The 20090-nt window shown below is 42.7% G+C and overlaps 1 protein-coding gene across 2 annotated transcripts in view; it reads left to right on the top strand.

Moving 5' to 3' along the window:
* Positions 1-20090, top strand: part of TSPAN4 (tetraspanin 4) — a 420491-nt gene that overhangs the window by 63750 nt on the left and 336651 nt on the right. For both annotated transcript variants that reach the window (XM_066552988.1, XM_066552989.1), the window contains exon 2: positions 4265-4359. The gene's annotated coding sequence lies outside the window, so the exon portion shown is untranslated. The remainder of the gene's footprint in view (positions 1-4264; positions 4360-20090) is intronic.

The following is a 20090-nucleotide window of genomic DNA, read 5'->3' as shown; positions in this document are numbered from 1 at the left end:
AATAAGGAGATGACTGGTAACAAACAACATGGCTTCACTAAGGGCAAATCTTAGAAATCTGGTGGACCTCCATGGCAGTGTTAGAGAGGTGGTAGATGAGGGAAGGGTGACTCATGTCATCTGCCTGGCCTTGTGCAAAGCATTTGTTAGTGTGTCACATAACATCCTTGTCTCTAAAATAGAGAGAAATTAATCTGATGGCTGGACCACTCAGTGGACAAGGACCAGCTGGACAGATGGGCCCATGCAAACCTCATGAAGTTCAAGGGAAACACAAGGTCCTGCACTTGGTGGGGGCAATCCCAAGCACAAATACAGACTGGGCAACAGTGGATTGAGAGCAGCTCTAAGGAGAAGGGCTTGGCGCAGCGTAGTGGTGGGTGAAAAAAAGGAATATGACCTGACAAGTGTAAGTCTGCTTACACTTCAGGAAACCAAGTGTGTCCTGGACTGCATCCAAAGCAGCGTGGCCAGCAGGTCAGGGAGGTGTTCCTTCCCCTCTGCTCTGCTCCAGCGAGGCTCCACCTGCATCCAGCTCTGGGCCCACCAACACAGAAGGATGTGGACCTGTTGGAATGGGCCCAGGGGAAGGCCACAAAAATGACCAGAGCATCTGGAGCATCTCTCCTTTGAGGACAGGCTGGGGGTGTTGGGGTTGTTCAGCCTGGAAGATTTTATAGCAGTTTTCCGGTATTTAGTGGGTCAACAGGAAAAATGAACAGGGAGTCTAGTGATAGAATGAGGTGCAATGGTTTTAAAGTGAAAGAGGGTAGATTTCAATTAGGTATTTGGAAGAATCATGATGATTAGACAGTGGAACAGGTTGTAGAGAACTTATGGCTGCCTCATCCCTGGAAGTGTTGAAGGCCAGGATGGATGGGGCTTTGGGCAGGCTGGTCTAATGGAAGGTGAATTTGTCCATGGCAGGGGGGTTGGACAAGATGATTTTTGAAGTCCATTCCAACCAAACCATTGTGTGATGCTCTGAAGTAGCAGCAAGCTCTAGAAAGTACTAGACCAAAGAGAGGTGTTCTGCATCTAGAAACCAGGTTCCTTGACCAGTGTGCAGATAAATACAAGCCCTAAGGAAAAGTTGTCCTGTGTTACAGGAGGAAGTCACTTTGATCTCTGTATTTGACAGGAGTGCCAAGGGAGGAATGGAAGAGTGAGTATAGATGTTTCAAAGCAAGGAAATCGGAGAGCAGGACTTTCATCTAATTCAGAGTGTCCAGGTTCCTGGAAAGCTGAGCTGTCTATGACAGATTTTTGATCAGACAGTTTGAATTTGACACTGGGACTCAATTCACCTGCTCTTGTTAAGCTATAGCTTCCCCCACTAAGAACTTGTGAAGATAGCCTGAAAAAAAAAAAAAACAACCTCTTAAATGGTTGGGAGTTGTTAGGGTGTTTTTTTGATGGACTCCAGGTGGTGTGGGACGTGCCAAAGAGCCTGGAAGCACTTGACACAAGCCAGGACAGAAAGACTGAAAACATGCCTCTGGTCTCTGGAGCAGGATGTCTGGAGTAGCTGGATTTGAGGGGGGCCTGAGTAGCTCTAACTGGAGTTCCATTGCAGACGAGGTTTTGTTACTAAACTTAAGGCTTAGAGGCCCATTGTGCTCAGCAGCACATGATAACTAGATATGGATATCTTGTAAAAGAAGAGACAGAAAAAAACCCAGCCTGAGAATAAAGGTGGGACACAAGCAGACAAAATGTTTTGCCTGGGGTTATACAGCAGGTCATGTCTGGAGAGGGAAGTGGAGCCCTGGAACTCTCTGCTGGTGGATGTCTTCTAGACATGAGGAGTAGATTTAGATGCAGCCTACAGAGGTCATGCAGTCTGATCAGCCCTGCCTCACGTGGCTCTATTAATGTTTTTTAATGGGCATGATGAAGATAGGGTGGTACTGGGCTTGATGCTTTGAGAGGCTACCTAGAGTAGAGGTTAGACAGTGTTAAAGGAATAAAGTAGGTATTTATTAAAAGGCCTTCAAAGGATACACCTTGGGCACTACAAGAGCCCGGCTGTGGCTACACCCAAGATGAACAACAAGTCATGAGTTTTTACACTTTTATAAGTTTTGGTCCATTTACATGTTGAGGTTAATTGTCCCATTACAGCTTCAGGTCATGAAATCCCATCCTCCCAGATTGCTCTCCTCAATTTGCTGTTGTTTATACTTTTTGGGCCTGAAGCTGCAATGGTGTCCTTGGTTCTCGGGCTGGAAAGGGATTGTCTGACTTAACTGTGAGGAGAACTTCCTAACACTTTATATGAAGTTCAGAGTTATATACTCATGCAGTACAGAATCTGGAAAATCTGAGAGCTAAAACATTAAGCATCAGGCTGTACACAACTACCCAGGCTTGCTGCAGGCAGTGTTGTGTGTGCATGCTCCAGCATCTTCTCTGCCTTATCTCTTGAGCTGCTCCTTAGCTCTGTTGGAAGCACGTGTGACTGCAGTGTGGATACAGACTTCCTCCTGCATTCCTGTAGAAAAGATAAGGCGTGCCGTGGGTTCCTGTGCATCTGTGCTTGTGTTTACTGCACTCTCTAGGGATGCAAATGAATGATAAAGGCTGGGTCAGGCCAGTGGTCTGTCTAACTTGTTTTCTTTTTTCAGCTGCCAAGAGCACCTGCTTGAACCAGCCAATATCAGTCCACAAAAGTCATGGAGAAAAAAGGATTTGTTTGAATTGTTATTACTAGAGATTCTAGCTTGTTCTTACTTCATGATTGAGTTTGTTTTTATAGGAAGAATCTTTGCTGTTATGAGTCACTCTGGCTTAAAAGCAGGATTTTGCTTTCAGATGCCTTTTGCCTTAAAAGGTGATGTTGCTTCTGGTATTTGTCAAGTTTAGGAAAAATCGAAAAATCATCAGACAGCTCATTCTTCTCAAGAAACACTTGAAACTTTCATAGTTATTTGTTTTAGAAAAATCAAAATAAAGCAATGCTGAGTGAATGCATTGCTGTCTCTTCTGGGCCAGCTTGATTTATTTAACAGTAAAATATCAGACAGTGACACTCCTGCATCTAACAGGGATGTAGCCTGCTTGCCGGTGTGTTAGATTTCTACACCATCTGGAAATTAGTGTCATTAAACACCTGAAATAACAAGATTAAAAAAACCAGACAAACAACAGCAAAAAAGGTCGGAGTTAAACTATGGCAAGCCAGGCACAACTGATCTACAGACCTAATGCCTTTCAAGTGGGTAGATAAAGCACAGTCTCGGCTGTGTGTGGTCACCAAGGATGGAACAGTTCTTTTTTAGATGTTGGCTTTTTAACCCTGCATAATTTACGGTGATTAATTCCACTGTGCTTAAGTATAGAATCTATCTGCAGTTCCAAACTTAATGCTGAGGAAATGTATACACTACCAAAAATCTTGTGGCAAAAAACAGTGGTGTAATTCATTATCAACTATAAAGCTGCCATGGAATAGGAAGGGATTATTCTTCTCAAAAGGTTTTGGCTATGGCTCTGACCTGCTGCTTTTGTAGGTAGAGCTAACCTGTTATGCATTGGCTGATTATGCATTTAAATGTTTCTATGCATTTGAATATAGCTATATACTCACTTTTCTCTATGCAGCATCACTTGGTGAAGTTTTACCCCTCCCAGCAGAAGATGCCTTTTATTTGTGGGTATTTATTGCATAAACTGCTTCCACAAAACTAAGCTTGTTTCCTTGGCATTTGTCAACCTCAGAAACTTGAAGTTTACAAATATTTACCAGTTTCACTTTTCCTTGCCATGACCTTTTCCCTATATAGGAAACAGAAACCCACACTCTCTTCTGAATACGTTCTGTGCGTTGTTCCTTGGGACTCACAAAGCTTGTTTCTTGTGCTGCTGGTGGACTGTAAGTCACAGCCTGCTGTGCTGTAGACACTCTTTACCTGGACTTCTCTCTGCATGCCCAGTGCGCCTTATTCTCTTGCCATTGCATGTTCACTCTCACATCTTTCTAGTTTGTGAGTGGAGTCAATGATAAAATCACCTCTTTTTAATTTTTTTTTTTCTGTATTGAAAATGTGCAAGAAGAGATTTTCTCTAGTAACTTAATGTTTATTTTGTGACCCAAGTTTCATTTTAGTAACAATCGCCGCAGAGCTTGGCGAGTGTGGAGGGAAGTAGGGAGGTGAGGTGAAGGAGATAACAGTAATATTGGATTGAAAAGTTTGTTCCTGAAGTGACTCCTGATGACCACCTGTCTGTTTTACTCATGAATCTGTTGTTTTGTGTCTTGCAGTGGCATCACTGAAGGGGACAGCTGTTACTGCTGTGGGAGATCAAGAGCTCCTTCCAATTGCATCTTCTGTGTCATCTGCAGAACCCCCAGTTACAGTGAGTTTCTCCTGCACACACTCTGTTTCTTCCAGTGAGGATTTGTTAGCTGTAATATGTGATAATTATGTGCTTCTCTATTTATACTTTGTCAGTTCACTTGCTACTGCAAAAAGCTTTGATTTATGAATCCCAGGCCAAAAGATTGCATACACTTCTTATCCCCCTAAACCTCATACCTGAAGCTCATAGTTGCAAATTCTTCTGACCAGCTGCATACCCTGTGAGGGAAATGATCAGACTATGTGCTTTGGGTGAGTGTTCTGATTATCCATCCAATAGCGAAGATGAGAGTTGGACAAAATATTTTGTTCCCAAGAATAGCTTCAGAAAGAAAAGCTTATTTAAATAAAAAATGGAGAAAAAAAAAGTATTACTTGAGCAAAGAAGATTAAACTTGTTCAGAGTGCCAGAAACGCATCATACCTGTGTGACATCTAGTCATGGGCATGGCAGGTGAAAATAGAGGGTGACTCAGTACTGGAGTGTTCCTGACTCTGTACCTAGATATACTCTTAAAATGAGATAATGGAATTTTCTCTGCCATGCAAGAGAGCTACCTAATTCAGTGCTATTTGGAAACCGAATGAAAACTCTTGAAAATTCTCATTCCCCCTTTCAGTTTCCACCTAAAGGAAATGAAGAAAATGCTTCCCTAATCCTGCCAGCTGTCTGTGAAGGCCCATGTAACATATAACTTGTCTGTGATTCTTTTGTCAATAATTCTCTTCTGCTAATAACTCAGTAAAACAGACTCAGGTGATTTCAGTATTTTTCATAACAATTATAACAATTGCTTGCAAGGCCATCTCCAGTTTTCAGCCAATTCTGACAACTGGTTGGAAGAGCTGAATTGTCTTCTGAATTCCTGTGTGGAATCCAGCTGCAAGACTAAAATGGTGGGAGCACTTCTATGCATGTGGAAGTGTTTGTTTTGATGAAAACTTGAGGACTAAATGAACAAAAAAACCCTGAGTGCTTAAGGGGCTGTCAGACACTTGTACAGTTAAATGGCATTGAATGTTGACATGGTCTAGATTTTGAGTTGTGAAGCTGAGTGTACAGGAATTAATTGTACTCAGGTAATGGATTCTCCTGAGAACTAATAGCAGTAACAAGAGGAACAATGCCTTAAGAGGAAAATGCCCTCAAATCTGTGGAAAGCTTTTAGCAAATGATTTTGGCACGATGTATACTTCTAGCTTGTGTCAATATTGCAGATGTGTAAATTATACATGACTTACAAAATAAGAAAATTTGCTTCTAGGGAGCTCTTGTGTTTTGCCTGTAAGGATGGAGCCAGCCTGCAACATATGTAGAGAATATTACCTGTCAGAAATTGAATATTGAGTGAAAGTAATCGTTTTAATCAAGAGTAGTTAAAAGTGAGGCTGAGTTGAAGGAAAAAACAACTGCTCAGCTGGAAGACTGCTTCCAGTGCTGCAGACATGCCCTGAGATGCATGCTTTCTGTATTAGGAATATTGATCAGGGCCATGGTTGTACCTTGCATTACCACTGTTCTTCCTGATAATTGCAACCAAGATTTCTTAACTCTTTGAATTCTGCTCCTTTCTCTGCACCCAAGTTCAAAATACTTGGTGCTGGTGTATTCGATGAAGTAGAGCACTGCTCAAAGGAGCAGTTTCTTGGTTCATGGATAGATAACTAGCAGAATCTACTGGCTGAGGCAAAGACATTCTGGCTTATATCAATTTGTATTCCTGACAAATCATCTGTAGTAATTGTGGGTGTTTTCTTAGGAGAGTTGCTGTAAAGGGGTGTCATTGAGGGCAGTGGCTGTATGCACAGTCTGAGATACACTGAGCTGAGTGCTGTAAAGGAGCCTGAGACTTTGTGTTTCTTCCTTCTCCTTCTTTACAGTACCTTGGGAGAGCTGAATCCCTCTTGAAACCAGGGAAGCCACCTCCAGTTAAAACTAGCTGACAACAGAAGGATGAGGTTGCAGATGAGTGATGTCAAAGACATTTGTGTGCTACAACATTTGGCTCCGGCATCCTTGAGAAGGCAGAACTCTGCAGTTGTAGCTGCTTGTAGGGCTCTGTGCAGAGCAGGTCAGCCCTGGTGCAATGCTGGATGCACAGTGGATACTGGTAGCCCTGTGGGATGTATTTTCTTTCTTAACCCACCGCAGTCTGGACTTTTTGCTCTCATGTCATTGTTCCTTTGTTGAGCCATCAGACTTCCTGAACAAGCTGCACAAGTGAATGCTGGCAGATGTGTCTGTTGGAAAGAGAATGGTCTGGTAGCTATCTTAGAGCTCTGCAAGTCCAGTTTCAGCTCCATGATCTGCTTACAGATCCCCTCTGAGAATTCAGTAATGTGATTCAGTCTCTGTGCCAGTTTCCTGTCTTTTAAAGGACACTGTTGACTTTGGGTGGGAACTGAGGGTAAACAGAGCCAGTGAATGCTCCAGTAGAGTGATCGAAGAAGTAACATAATATGTAACCAGGATGTCTTTCTCTAATATTTCTGCACAGCCTAAATAGTATCCCTGAAGTGTTTTTAGCAGTCAAGGTGAGAAGATGAGCACTGTGGATGGGGAATGCAGGGTTGTGTATCATGGCTGTGATGCTGCTGAGCATGTGTGAGATCCCAGCGTGCATTGTCCCACTCTGATCACTGAGGATGTCTTGCCTCTCTGAGTGAAAGTGCTTGCTTGGACCTGGGACACCAGATGTTAGCTTGGGTTCACACTCCTCACCTGGGATTTCACTGGCAGGTGCTACCATGTTCCTCATGTGACTCTGCCTTGTGTAGCCTCATCTGCTTAACTCCTCTGGCCTGCCTGTTTCATGTTGGCTTCCAGTATTTACTTTAGGGTCATAGTAAAGTCTTTCACCTTGCTTTCCAAATGTCACTGGGCAAAGTCCTTTTCAGAACCTGGCTATTTCATGGCTGTACAGCCTACCTCAGGATATTTGCTGTCCCTGATCTGTGAACGAATAAGATCTTTATAGGATTGACAGCTATAAAGCATTCCCTCTGAACTCTGAGATGAAAGTGAGACATTTCCTTTCTCCTTCCAGAGGGCTGATCTGCTGTAAGAAGGAGGGAGGTGGTGTCCTTTCCTAAGATGTAACTCCTATCAGGTATCATAGCAGTGTCTGTGGCACTCCAGGGCAGCATGCTCTGATGCCTCATGCTATGGGAAACTGGGAATGAAAGGCGACTCTGCCAAGAGGCTTCTGTCTGCATTGGTGGGATAGCACACGTGGCTCCTATGGCATTACCTGGAGCTCACTGGTGATACAGTGGATGGGAAATAAGGGAAAATTAGGTTTGGGTTCAAATATTCAGATTGCAAGGATACTCCCTGGAGCTGATCAGCTTGCTTGCTAATGGCATAGCACAGGGAACAGAATAAAGAGTTTGTTTAGTTTTGCACTGCAAATACATAAGCCACCCTTGCTTTGGCTTCCAGCCCAGGGTGAAAAGGCTGGCTGATCACCCTGCTCTTTCAGTGTTGACAGCTGTTGTTGTCAGGGACAGATGTGACTTGGGTCTAAGATAGGGATAACAGTGTGAGTGCTTTTACTGGCAAGGTAGATTTTTAGGAGATAATGCAGTTTGTCTGTTGCACAGTTAAAGGGAAACGATAAAGGCTTTTCTGTTCTCTTGGTGGATTTTTCTCAATTTTTTTCATATTGATTCCTCTGATACCAGGAGATTTGCTCAAATATTCTAGCACTTAACGGTCCCAGATTATATCTTTGGTTCATTCAGTTTCAAACCATTCCTCCTCATTCCAAAACCAGTTATCTTACTAGCATGGAAGCAGGCAGTTCTGGGATACCACTGGTTCTGCAAATCTAAGTTTCTGTGTTTGATCCTTAAAAAAATGTTTTGGAAAGCAGAACAAGAAAACAGTGTAGGAATTTGGTGGGCAGATAAACTGCATTCCTGTTTCAGGCTGTTTATTCATAGCTTTAAGGCAAAAGTAGGCTATTTTTAACTTGCTTTTTTCCCCTTCATATTAACCAAAACAAATTTCCCTCTCGAAGGAGAGGGTGGAGTTGGGAGGAAGGAAGGGTGGAATTGAAACCATTTCATTAAATCAGTTTAAATATCGTTAAGACACGATTTTGTTTTTACATTACCGTTCTGAGCACAGAAGAGTCTCTTTACACTTTCCAAAGAGGGGGGAAGCTTTGTGTACAGAGGGGGTGAGTGAAGGCATTGGAGACAATGAAGTGGTTATGGAAAGCTTATGACTTTTGCTTGGAGCAAACTGTCAGGAGGGTAATGCAGCTCTCCTGACTCCTGGTGTCGGTGTTTTGATGGTTTGTGGTAAACTGCTTCTGAAGCAGAGAGAGCAAGAGCAGTTCCAGCAATTTCCTTACTAGGTAGATGTGACTTTGACTGTAACTTCCATGATTACTGACTTCAGTGTGGTGCAGTAAGGGTGGCTGAATCCAGGGCCTGTGGATCAGGTTTGTAGAAGGAAGAATAAATACTTCATACTTTGAGACTGAATGATAACCCAGGAGCCAGTGCAGAGTATTGCTGTTCTCTGAATCTCTTGCACTTTGATGTTGATTCTTCGGTACCTTTTAGTTCTCCCTCCCTCTGTTGATAAGAGCTGAACGATCTTGACAGTGAAACATCTGTGAAGTTCACCTCTGGTGGTGGGGTGTAGAGCTCCTCATGCTGTCCTGTCTGACTGCACATGTTACTCAAGATTAGATCCTAAATGATCTCTTCTTGCAATATTTTACTCCTGCTGTGTGTTCTCCCACACTGTAGGAGAGCTGATGAAAAACAGAAGTTGTCTTTGTGTCTAAAGAAAATCAAAACTTTCCTGTTTTAGAAATACACAGGAAACCTGCCCCAAAACATGCAAACCCCTCTCATCCAGTGATAGCATGTTACCAAGTTATTGAACTCTGTGTGTAAGCTTAGACCTAGAAAGACAACCTGATTTTCCAAGCCTGAGTCCCAGGGAGGACTTCCTGCTCTTGAGGGATCAATGTGGGGCTGGAGCCCTTTCTGTAGACTCTTGGGTTCTCTCTCTCTATCTGCTTTCTTCTCCTCTTTGGCTTCTCCCACTGGGGAGCTGCTCCAGATCACAGCTACTTCATACTCTGATTTCTCTGACCTCCAGCCAAGGGGAGTTTGTGGTGGTTGGTTTATCTCATTTCTGCACCACGATAATCCTATGGTTTAAATGTCTCTTTGCATTTCTTGCAGCTCCCTCTCCTCAAGTGTGTTTGCAGGCAGTGATCCTGTCCTCTGTTGTGCTGTGTTTTGTCAGCTTAAGTCAAACTTTCCTGAGAGAGGCCTCTTAGTCTAACCAGCACTTCCATGCACCTGATTTCAGTTCAGTAAATGGTCTTTGAATTTTGCTGTGACCAGCAGAACAACTCACAATAAATGTCTGAGGGCTGCTTGCATTAATGCCGATTTCAACCTCTAACCATTAATTTTGGCTTGATTATAATATAAATATACATGTGTGTGTTTGAGCAGAATCCTCTGGTCTTGCTTTGAGAACTTCAAGTAACAGTGGCTCTTTCTGCTCTTTCTGTACAAGGATAGTTCTGTCAACGGCTGGTTACTTTGATGTTTAACTAGGTACCTTAATTTGAATATGCTGCCTTCAGTCACTGCATCCTGAAATGCCTTTCCTTGTTAGTTTACAGAGGCTTTTGTTATCACAAATCTGATTTTGCTTAGAAGTGCTCTAATACCTGTAGGCTATGTAAAGCAATTAGTAAATTACAGTAGTTTGTATTTCAGAAATAAAACACTCTTATTCCAAGAAAAAGTCCCTTTTAAGGTGTGTTTGAGTATCCAAAAATGACTCTCTATCAGCTTGCATCTCCAGATGACACTAGGCACTGCATCAGCAAGAGTATATGCAAAGAATGAAAATAAAGTCCATTATTTATGACCCTCTCTCTGAGATTCCCTGGCTTATGTGAGAAAAGTGGAACTGCTTGGAAATACTTTCCTTCCCCCTGGATTTCTGGCTTCTTTGAAGGTTGTCTTGATCTTTGTGAATAATCTTGGGTTTATACGTTTGATTTCATGCCAGCAAACTAAATCTTTCTGTAATGTGCATTCCTTCAGGCTTTGTATATCATGAAGATTTGAGGGATATCTCCCACTGTTTGGTGTTAGTGCTGTTTTCCTTCTGCTGACACCAAAGCAAAGCAGGATGTGGTTGTGAGCAAGGCACAGCCTGCTGTGCACAGCGTCAGAGTTTGTTACCTGGCTGTGCTGCCTGTCCGTGAGCAAACTGCACAATTGCTCCCTGAGTCTGCTTTAAACTGGGGGCAGTGACACTGTGCCTGGCCCTGCTGAGCTCTTGGACTTCCTAAACCCTTCCAAAGACACTCTCTCTCACACCTCAGCCATTGGGCTTACAGGGATGGTAACAGAGGGCTGCTAGTGGAGATTAACTTTGCTCCCAAAACCCATCTGATCTAGCAAGACAACACTCACTGCTGGCAGTATTCCTTCTTAGGATGCTGGTCAAGGGGTCTGTGATTTTCTTTTTCATTCTTTGTGCTCTCCCAATATCTGGTTTTTGTTCCACACTGTCTCTTGTAATATACTCTAAATTAGTGGCTTCTAACCTTTTTGGAACAACAAACACAAAGTTTCTGGCAGGCTGAGCTCCTTGTTTGTCATACATCACTGTTCTCACATTCAGAGTGCAGTAATTTTGCTTATTGGAGAGGCTACAAACATTTATCTTGCTTCTGTGATATTCTAGTGGGGGAACCATTGTGTTGCTCTCAGCGTAAGGACTGTTTTTCTTCTGCTTCACAGTGCCTTCCTCTAAAGTTTTGATTAAATGTGCAGTAATACAAATACATTTGTCCTAAAATCAATTGAGTGTATACCACATGCCTTTTAAAAAAAACCCAAAACCCCAATGGATATAAGTTGCCTTCTGAGTTTAAACTGAAATCCTACCATGAGAAAATTAATTGGTCTTTCCTTGTCTGTTGGAGATTTAGTCCAGAGCTAAATGATTTTGGCAAAATACTTTCAGGCACTTAACTTCGATAACCATTATTTAATTTATAATTATTAATAAATCCTTTCACAATGACATGATTTTGCCTTTAGAAAATGCCTGTGAGCCACTCCTGCTAGATTACTCTGCCAGTATGTGTATATAATTTATCAGGTATGTATGTTAAGAGAGTAGCACTAACTTTTTAAGAAGGCGTCTTTAACCGGGTACACCTTCTCTTAGATGACTGCCATCCTTGTTCTCTGGGTATCCTTTACATCATTTAAAGACTATCATAAACTCAGCAATTAAAATAACTTGCCATACATCCCATTGTCATTGAATAATTTTTCACATATGCAATTATAGTGTCTTCTACTTTCTCTTTTCATGTTTTTCTGGAGGGAGAAAGTGCTCTTCTGCTTTAAAAAGTATTCTTTTCCTGCTTTGTCACAAGTGGTGTTAGTTCATTCTGCATTGCTTTTTTAGTCACTTGCTCTAGTCCTTTAAAACTGCAATTACATAATTCATGTAAATTTAGATAGGGAACGATGAAGATCTCGCACGTCTATTTTTTTTTGTCCTTCTTGGAAGCTAGGAAGAATTGAAGTTAGGATTCTGGCAAGTAATTAGCATTTGAAATGGAGGTTAAGGTTGGACAGTTTCTCACGTGTGATGGAAGAGATGATTCTGGAGTGTTTGTCTTTCATTGGGAAAAGTAATCTCTCAGTTTTAATAAAGGACTGGTTTTGAGTCCTGAAGCAGCTTCCCCATAGCTATGTGTTGGGGTTGGTGGTTTTTTTTTGGTTGGTTTTTTTTTTTTCCTCCTTATCAGAGGAGAAAGTCAGTGTCTAGAATAAGGCTGATTTTGTTTGTATCACAGCAGTGTTCACAAGCCCCAGGTGGCAGCTCCTGTGTAAGCACTGTGCAACTGCAGGACAAGAAATGGTTCCTGATCAGAAGGCTTCAGCCCATGTGGGATAACTGATCACTGTGTTAGTAAGTGCTCCTGCCTAAATAGAGACTTCATCCTGGCTGTGCCCAGCCCTTCCAGGTGGAGGGAACACAGTTCAGGTGAGAGCTGTGCTTTGTGCATACACAGTGCACTTGGTCTGTGTAGAGTAGCTGTAATTGTTTCCCAGGTGTGAAGCTTGGGAAACATCCTTGCTCACAGGCTGCTGCTTTCCCTGAGTAGCACCTGGAGAAAGACAGTGACCAGCAGTGGGCTGCTGGTGTCCTGGTGAAGGTGGCACAGTCCTGCCTGTGCTTTTCCCAGAGAGCCCCTTGCAATTGAACAGGGAGAGGAGCTCTGGGCTGTGTGGGTTGTTCTTGCAGCCTGCTCCCACCCATCTGTGTTATGGGACAATTCAGCACCTGTCAGGAGAGAGATAAGGGAACAGCTTAGGGTTCAACTTCTATTAAGAGCTCATCAGTTTGGGCTATGTGAGCTCTTCTGCCAGGCTGTATATTAGGACATTTGCAGGCTACATCATTAAGTTCTATTTAAGGACTCATTTGCCTTGTTCACTTTACAAAAAGGCTGTTTTAGCAGAAATCTGGAGCTTATCATCTTCCCCTCTGCTCCTGAAATCTGCGCTTAAACCCAGGATTAGGAGCTGATGGACAGCTCTGATGACATGAATCTAAGGGACAATAATTCAAAACTGTCAGTCTTGTAAATTTTCCTGCAATGCTTGTGAGCATCACTAAGCTCTATTTGTATCAATCTTTAGGCTCAGGAATAGTGTTGCTTCCACTTGCATTTTCCTTGCATTTCAAAGGCTATATCTTCAGCTATAAGGGCTGCATCTTGATCCATTTTAAATGGTAACACAGATTGCATAGGAGCCTGAGACTTTGTATTTGCATTCTCCAGAGTAAGATTTCCAGTCGCCATAGTGAGAAGTGGATTAATTGCTGCAAACTCCATGTGTGTACTTAAATCTCATCTCTGCAGTCATTTTGATGCTTTGAGCCCACCATTAGCTTCAGATGCCTATAGCCCAGCTGTCTGCCCCTGACTGACTTATATGGGCTCTCCTTCCAGACAGGAAAGGGAAAGAGATATTTTAGAACATAGTTCATCTGGCCCTGCTTTAGCCAACTGCTTTAGAAACAGATGAATCCTGTCCTGCAGGTGACTATGTCTCTCTACTGACTGTGTAGTGTCAGATGTTGATGTCAACATTTGCTGAAATGAAACCTGTGTGAGATATATCCAGTTTTAAATGTAACTGATCAGGCATTTTCACTGAAGTGTAGTTCCCAGCCGGCAAACACGTCCAGGTGCCCAGGGAGCTGGTTGTGTGCTGTAACTTTCTCTACTTTTATTCTCCAGCTCTTTATCTAGAGAATGAAAATTATTCCATCATGACAGGAACACTGGCCTTTAGAAAGCTCCTTTTATCTACACAAATACTTTCTGCGGTATTTTTCCACTTTTGCTTATCCATCTTAGAGCTGGATTAACTTCAGAAAGACCTTGTATGGAACTCTGAGGCACATTTATTTCTTTGACCAGTAAATCAGTATTATAGTTTCCTGGGGCCTGGAAAAGAGGGTATTATTATGGAGTTATACTAAGTCCACTTTCCTGAATGCTGAGTTTCCGAGGAAAAGATATAAATCTCCCCTGTGCAGGAGAAGAAGCTATATGAAAAAGGCTTCAGGTGCCTTAGTCTCTTTGTGTTTATGCTTGCTTGCCTTTCTTTTCTACCTTCCTCCCTTTCCTCAGGTGTTGCTATATATTACTTAATCTCCTTTGAGGTAAGTATAGCTTCTCTGTCGCTGTGTGGAACACATTAGTATTCAGAAGAGCCTTTTTCTGTGTCAGAGCCAATATTTTGCTTCTTTGTAACCCTAACCTTCTTGGAACTCTCCAGCTAATATTTTTCTTTCCTTCTGTCTTTTATTGACTGTGGTACATTGAGTATTGCTTCCCTCCCCAGTAACTTTTTTTGTTTTTGGCTCATGACTAATACATCCATTTTATGAAGGCATGAAACCTATTTACAGAGGAGAGGAAAGCAAAGCTGATTGCAGGGGCTTGATGGAAGTGGCAATAAGGAAGCACAGGCTCCCGAGTCATGTGTTTTGTATAGATGAGGTCTAGCATGCAGCAGAGAGGCACAAATTCTGTGGCTCCGCAGGATCCTTCTGGCTGTGTCTGGTCCGAATGGGAAGAGTTGGGCTGAGGTTTGCTGGCAAGGGTTGAGGTGAGCAGAGAGGGTGACAATGGGGTTCCATCCCCCAGCTCATGCCAGAGGAGAGGACATCCCAGCTGCTTTGCACCTCTGTGTCTCTTCCTCACCATTCTTTGTCTGCTTGCACTGCAAACTGTGTCAAGAAGAAAATTTATTCGTCCAATCTCAGTACAAAACACAGTGTGTGGAGCTTTGCATCCTGTCCCCTGCTCCCCTTTTTCTTCCTTTCCTCTGTGTTCTGCTGTCATTTTAGGAGACACTGAAGGAGTTCCAGTAACTGAAGCTAGTTCTCACATAACTTTTCTCCCATTCCCTCCCCTCCTCACTGTAGTCCTATAGCCTTGACACAATCTCATTGTATGCGTGTTTTAGAAGGAATTCTCATGGCATGCAAGGGACGAGGGATGACTTAACCTGCTTTGCAAATATTTATCATCATCTTCACATGTTGAAGCTCTCAAATAATTTCTGCCAGGATCTTCTCATCCACAGCAGATTTTTGGACCACAGAATTGACATATATGGGGCATAATAGTCTGTGTAGGAAGACCTGGGTAGTTTTCTGGTGTGGAGAGGGGGGTCTCACTGGCTGCTTTGGTTCTGGTTGGGATACCCTGAAGTTCTAAGGAGATAATACTTTGGGTTGCCAAGGTATTCTGGTAGTGAGGGATTAAGAAAAGTAGACAGCTGATTGTGGCTATGAGGAAAAACACTTTTTATTTGTTTGGGAATATTATTTGAGAGCACCCTTCCTTTTATCATAGATTAAATGTGGTTGTAGCTTCTCTGGTTTCATCTGACAAGCTTAGGACATGAAATGCAGACCTGTGATTCAGGGTTGCAGACCAGTGTTTTAAGTGTCTGTTCTGGCATTTCACTAGCAGAGTTGTCTTGTTCACAACTGGTCTCTTAAAGGATGCAGCTAACTTGTCCCATTTAGGCCACCGAGTTGCTGATTCAGTCAGTCAGTGTTGTTGGTTATTTGCATTTAAGTGCAAAACACTCCTTCAAATAACATTTTTTTTTTGGGGGGGGCAATCCAAATTTTGATAACTCTCAGGCTTCTCTATAATTTGCAGATGATCTAGTCTCAGGTTTGCACCTTCCCTTTGGTGCTTTCCCAGTCTTTTGTTGTCCAATCAAAACCGGTAATGGTCACCCATAAGCTGTTCAGAAACTTTTGATTCTCTGGTTTAAAAGTACTGTAAATCTACTTCACAGATGACAAATCTGGTCACCTAGGCAAATAAACAAAAACAATCAACACACCAGAATTTTTCAAGATGAGGTAAAGCTCTGACAGGAATAGAGCAGTAGGAAAGAGTTGGTGGTGGGGAAATCTGACAAGTTAATTTATTTTTGGCGTTTTAATTGGATCAGTTGGGAGACAGAAAGAAAAGATGGCGCAGGAGACAAGAGTCATGGAGTCCTGGGAAAGGGGAGCAAGGAAGCAACTGTAAACATGACCAGCAAAATAATCCACTTTGTGTGCAAAGTCCATTTAAATGTAAATTACCCAAAGTGATTTTTAGTGGAATTTTTTATCAGCACAGTGTAGAAAGACAGAATTATTTTCTCCCTTGTTTAAATACGTGATGCAGACAGCTGTAGAGAGCTATAAACATCCCTCATCTCTCTACCTCCTCCCACCCACTTCTTTCTTTTAGGCTCCTTGGAGCTGTTCCCTGCAGCAATGCTTCCAGGTAGTGACAGTGTGGATGTTCACTTCAGTCACCAGAGCCCTGTCAGGGCCAATTAGCATCCTAATGACTGGCATGTACCATCTTGGCAACGTTCAGTCGGTGCTCTGCACCAGGGGACCTCTCCTCTAAAGAACCCATCTTGTCTCATCTGGATGGACTGTCCTGGTCACAGAAACCTGTAAAAAAAAAAAGAAAATTTCCATTTCATCTTGTCTTCTGAGTCCCAGGGGCTTCAGCACTGAACAAATATACTGTCCTTTCTTTTTGCTGAAAATGATGAATCTTGGCTTCAGGGAGGGGAAAAAAATCAAACCACTGCTCTTGCAGGTACTGAGGACTTTGGGCTGAAGCTTCAATGAGGCAAAGTAATGCAGTACTTGTTCTTCAGAGCTTTGTTGAATGAGAGCAATCAAAGACCAGCCACATAGTCTTTAAATATTGAGTATCTGGCCGGTATGAGGACTAAAGTGGTACTTTCCTGAAATTACTGCTACCTGTTGTTTGGTGGTCTGCTGCAAAATGCACTTCAGTAGCATCTGCTGTCAAAATGGTGCTTTTGTTGTTCAATCAAACCAGAGCTGAATGCAGTGCAGGGATCTTTTGGGTAGCACAGACCAGGGCATGCAGGTGAGGAGATTTAGGGGAGGTTTCACAGCAACTCAGTGCATAATGGGAGTCCAGGGTGCCCCTCAGCACCCTTTGTCAGTGTGGCGATTGTCAAGGCTTTGTACTCTGCTCTGCCAGACTGGAAGAGGAACATGTCTAGCAGCAGCAGAGCTAAATGCTGCAGTATTAAATCACCCCATCCCTGTGCTGGGTTTTATTGTTCAGTGGTGGTGTGCTTTCAAGACAAACTCACACATCTATCCTGATTTTCAGCCCTAAAAGTCACTGTTTCTTCTTGTTAATATGGCACTGCTGTCCAGTCCTGCCATGTCCTAGCTCTTCAGTGGCTTAAATGCAGCGCTGTGATGCCAGGGCCAGCTGGTTGGCACAGCTGGCACAGCCAGACTGACTCATCTGGAGGGAGAGGTCAGCAGTTTAATGGTCCTTAAGAGGAGCCAAATCAGTGGCAGTGCCAAAGAGCAGCTGAAGGGCAGTGTGTTACCATGGCTGGACTGAAGCTGCAGTGGGGAGGATTTCAGTTTATGGGGCTGTGGAGGTGGCACCTTACACTGGTAACAGAACACTGTACTACTTGAACTGGCATTGCTAACATTCTGAGGACAAAAAAAAAATTTCTTCCCTGTAAGGGGCAGCAAATCTTGAATGTGAACACTGGAGAGTGAATGAGAATTATTATTTTTAAGGTCAGAACTATTCTTAAAACACACACAAAAAAATAGCCCTGCCATCCCCTAGCCCAGTGTGCAAGGCTGAAAGACAGCACATTAACATATCCACATGGTGCATATGCTATTTTTAACATTGCTGTGAGAATTTTCCTGAATTTTTTGAATGGCGTTTGCATTTACTATCAGAATGCTGTCATATTCCTATCATGACTTTTTAAATCCTGAACTTGATGTTTTCATTGATCTTCTGCAATGTCACAAGAACTTGATGGCCAGGAAGGCTGCAGGTACATAGATAGGAGCACTGAGTTTGTTCAAGTACTTGCCTGCACCTCTTCTCTCTTCTGGATGTGTCCCCAGAAGACCTAAACCTGTGCCCTGGAGCCTTTCCTCAGAAGTGCCACCTTGAATGTCATGGTATCTGCTTCAGTCTGGTTTGTAGTGCACTGAGCCAGCTCTCATGCATGAGGTATAGTAAATCAGCAAGGCTGACTGACTGCATGCTCACAAAGTACCCAAACAGAAGCCCTCCTGAAATGGCCCAATGATTTGAATTCTTCCTTTTGTGATCTCTTTTATGTGCATGATTTAGTTTGTAGGTACTTCTGAGACTGATGCCCTCTGTCCCTCCCTTGTGGGTCCCTGAGCATCCCCAAATCTGACATTTTAGGCATCACACAGTCATGATAGCTGCTTTCCCAGGGCATCTTGCATTAAACTCTACTGAAGGTCACACTTAGTTTTTCTTAACAAACATTGAGGCCAAAAATTTAGGATAAAACATAGCCTCTAATAAAAGTGTGATTATTGTATCATGATCTCTCTTGAGAAGCTTAGGTGCTTAGTGAAGTGTCAAGTAGTAGATGAAATGGAGAGAGTTGGCAGAGCTGATGTAAAAGATGGATAATAACAGGGCAGATTTTCCCACATTAGTCTGTCTGTATTCCTAATCCTTACCCAGAGCTGTTCTACCTCTTCCTTCAGAGTAAGGGACTAACCAGGTTTCTGTGGCCTGTTTAACAAGAGGATAGTGCTCTGCTGCTTTCCAAAATGTGTATGGGAAGAGAGCATGTAAGCTCCCAGGCAAGGGTTTAGGGGTCCTGACACAGATTTTTGGCAACTAAGCACACATATCACCTGGAAGCCAGGGGCTGGTTAGTTGTCCATGCTGCAGAGAGGGGCAGAGCCATAGCATGAGCCAGCCCTCCTATCCCAGCTCCCTGGAGCTTCAGAGCCAGCTGGTTTCTTAGGACTGGAGCCAGAGGCTGAGAGTTAGGGATTCAGGACTGAGGCTCGAGGGTGATCCCTAACTGCCCAGGAGAACATAAATCTCATTGGTGTGATTATGGACATATCTAGTGTGGCCAAATCTGCAAAAATCATATAGATCTCTAACTCCCACTGATCTTGAGAGGATTAGGCACCTACATGACTTTGTATGCCAAAACTGCCTGCTTCACTTCTTCTTTTGCAAAATCAATAGAATACCACACTTCCCAGTCTGGCTTTGTAAAGATGCAAGGGATTTATCCCTTGGATTTGTTTCTAAATCAGTGGGGACATGCTCTCAGTTGGGACTCTCATCAGAGGGTAATTATTGCTTAATGTCAGGGTACAGAGCTGTCACACACAGTTTTCTGCTCAAGCACATAGTCAGACATCAATCTGCAGCTCAAATATGGTCAAACCAATAATCTGAGTACTCGGTTTTCTGTAGTGCAGGACAATTCCCAGAGATTAATGTAAATGTAAGAGCCTTTCTAATGGAAGCAAACTACAATCCTGTGATTGCATTAGATGTTTCAAATGGCTCTGTAAAGACTTGGCAACTATGTATTTTTGAAGCACATTTATTCTTGGTACAGCTTAGATCCTAGCTCAGTGATGAATTACTTTAAAATGAACTCCTTGTCTTGATGTCAGGATCTATTGTAATCTAAAGGTGACTTGTAAGAGAAAACAAATATTTATTTGGCTTGTGATTTTTTTTCATCATACAGTAGGTAAAAGGAGCACAGAGAGCAGACACTTCTTGAAAGCATCAGTGGTGGCTGAAGGAATACTAAAACAAAAAGCATTTCCAAATATCAGATCCATGTAGTTCTTTCAGACTTGCAAAATTTCTTTCTGATTGAAGTTCCTTTTCTTTCAAGTCCACTTCAATTAAACACTGGAGAAAAACCTCTAGATTTGTTTCAGAGTTTCAATGTCCTTTCCAGGTAAAGTGCAGGAGCTTGCAGTGTCTATTCCCAGGATGCTTGTGGAGGAGACTTGCAGTTGGCTATGCCAGTTACGAAAAGCTGGCTGCTAAAGAGGTAGGAAATGGAGAGGTTAGGGTTAAATTTAAAAATTTTAGAATACTTGGAAGGAAGAAAGCTAACAACTTCTTGCTACTCACAAAACTCATCTTTTCCAATTGCTGAGACTGATTTTAATCCCAATTGTGGCCTGTATTTGTCTGTACAAGTTGTTTTTTACCAAGTGACTGATAATGTCTTGTCTCAGCATCATGCTGTAAATCAAAACCCACAAGAACTGATAGG

The sequence above is a fragment of the Molothrus aeneus genome, chromosome 6 (genome assembly GCF_037042795.1).
Source record: "Molothrus aeneus isolate 106 chromosome 6, BPBGC_Maene_1.0, whole genome shotgun sequence".
Lineage (NCBI taxonomy): Eukaryota > Metazoa > Chordata > Aves > Passeriformes > Icteridae > Molothrus > Molothrus aeneus.
Note: the sequence above shows the minus strand (reverse complement) of the source record. Positions and strands in the feature narration are given on the sequence as shown.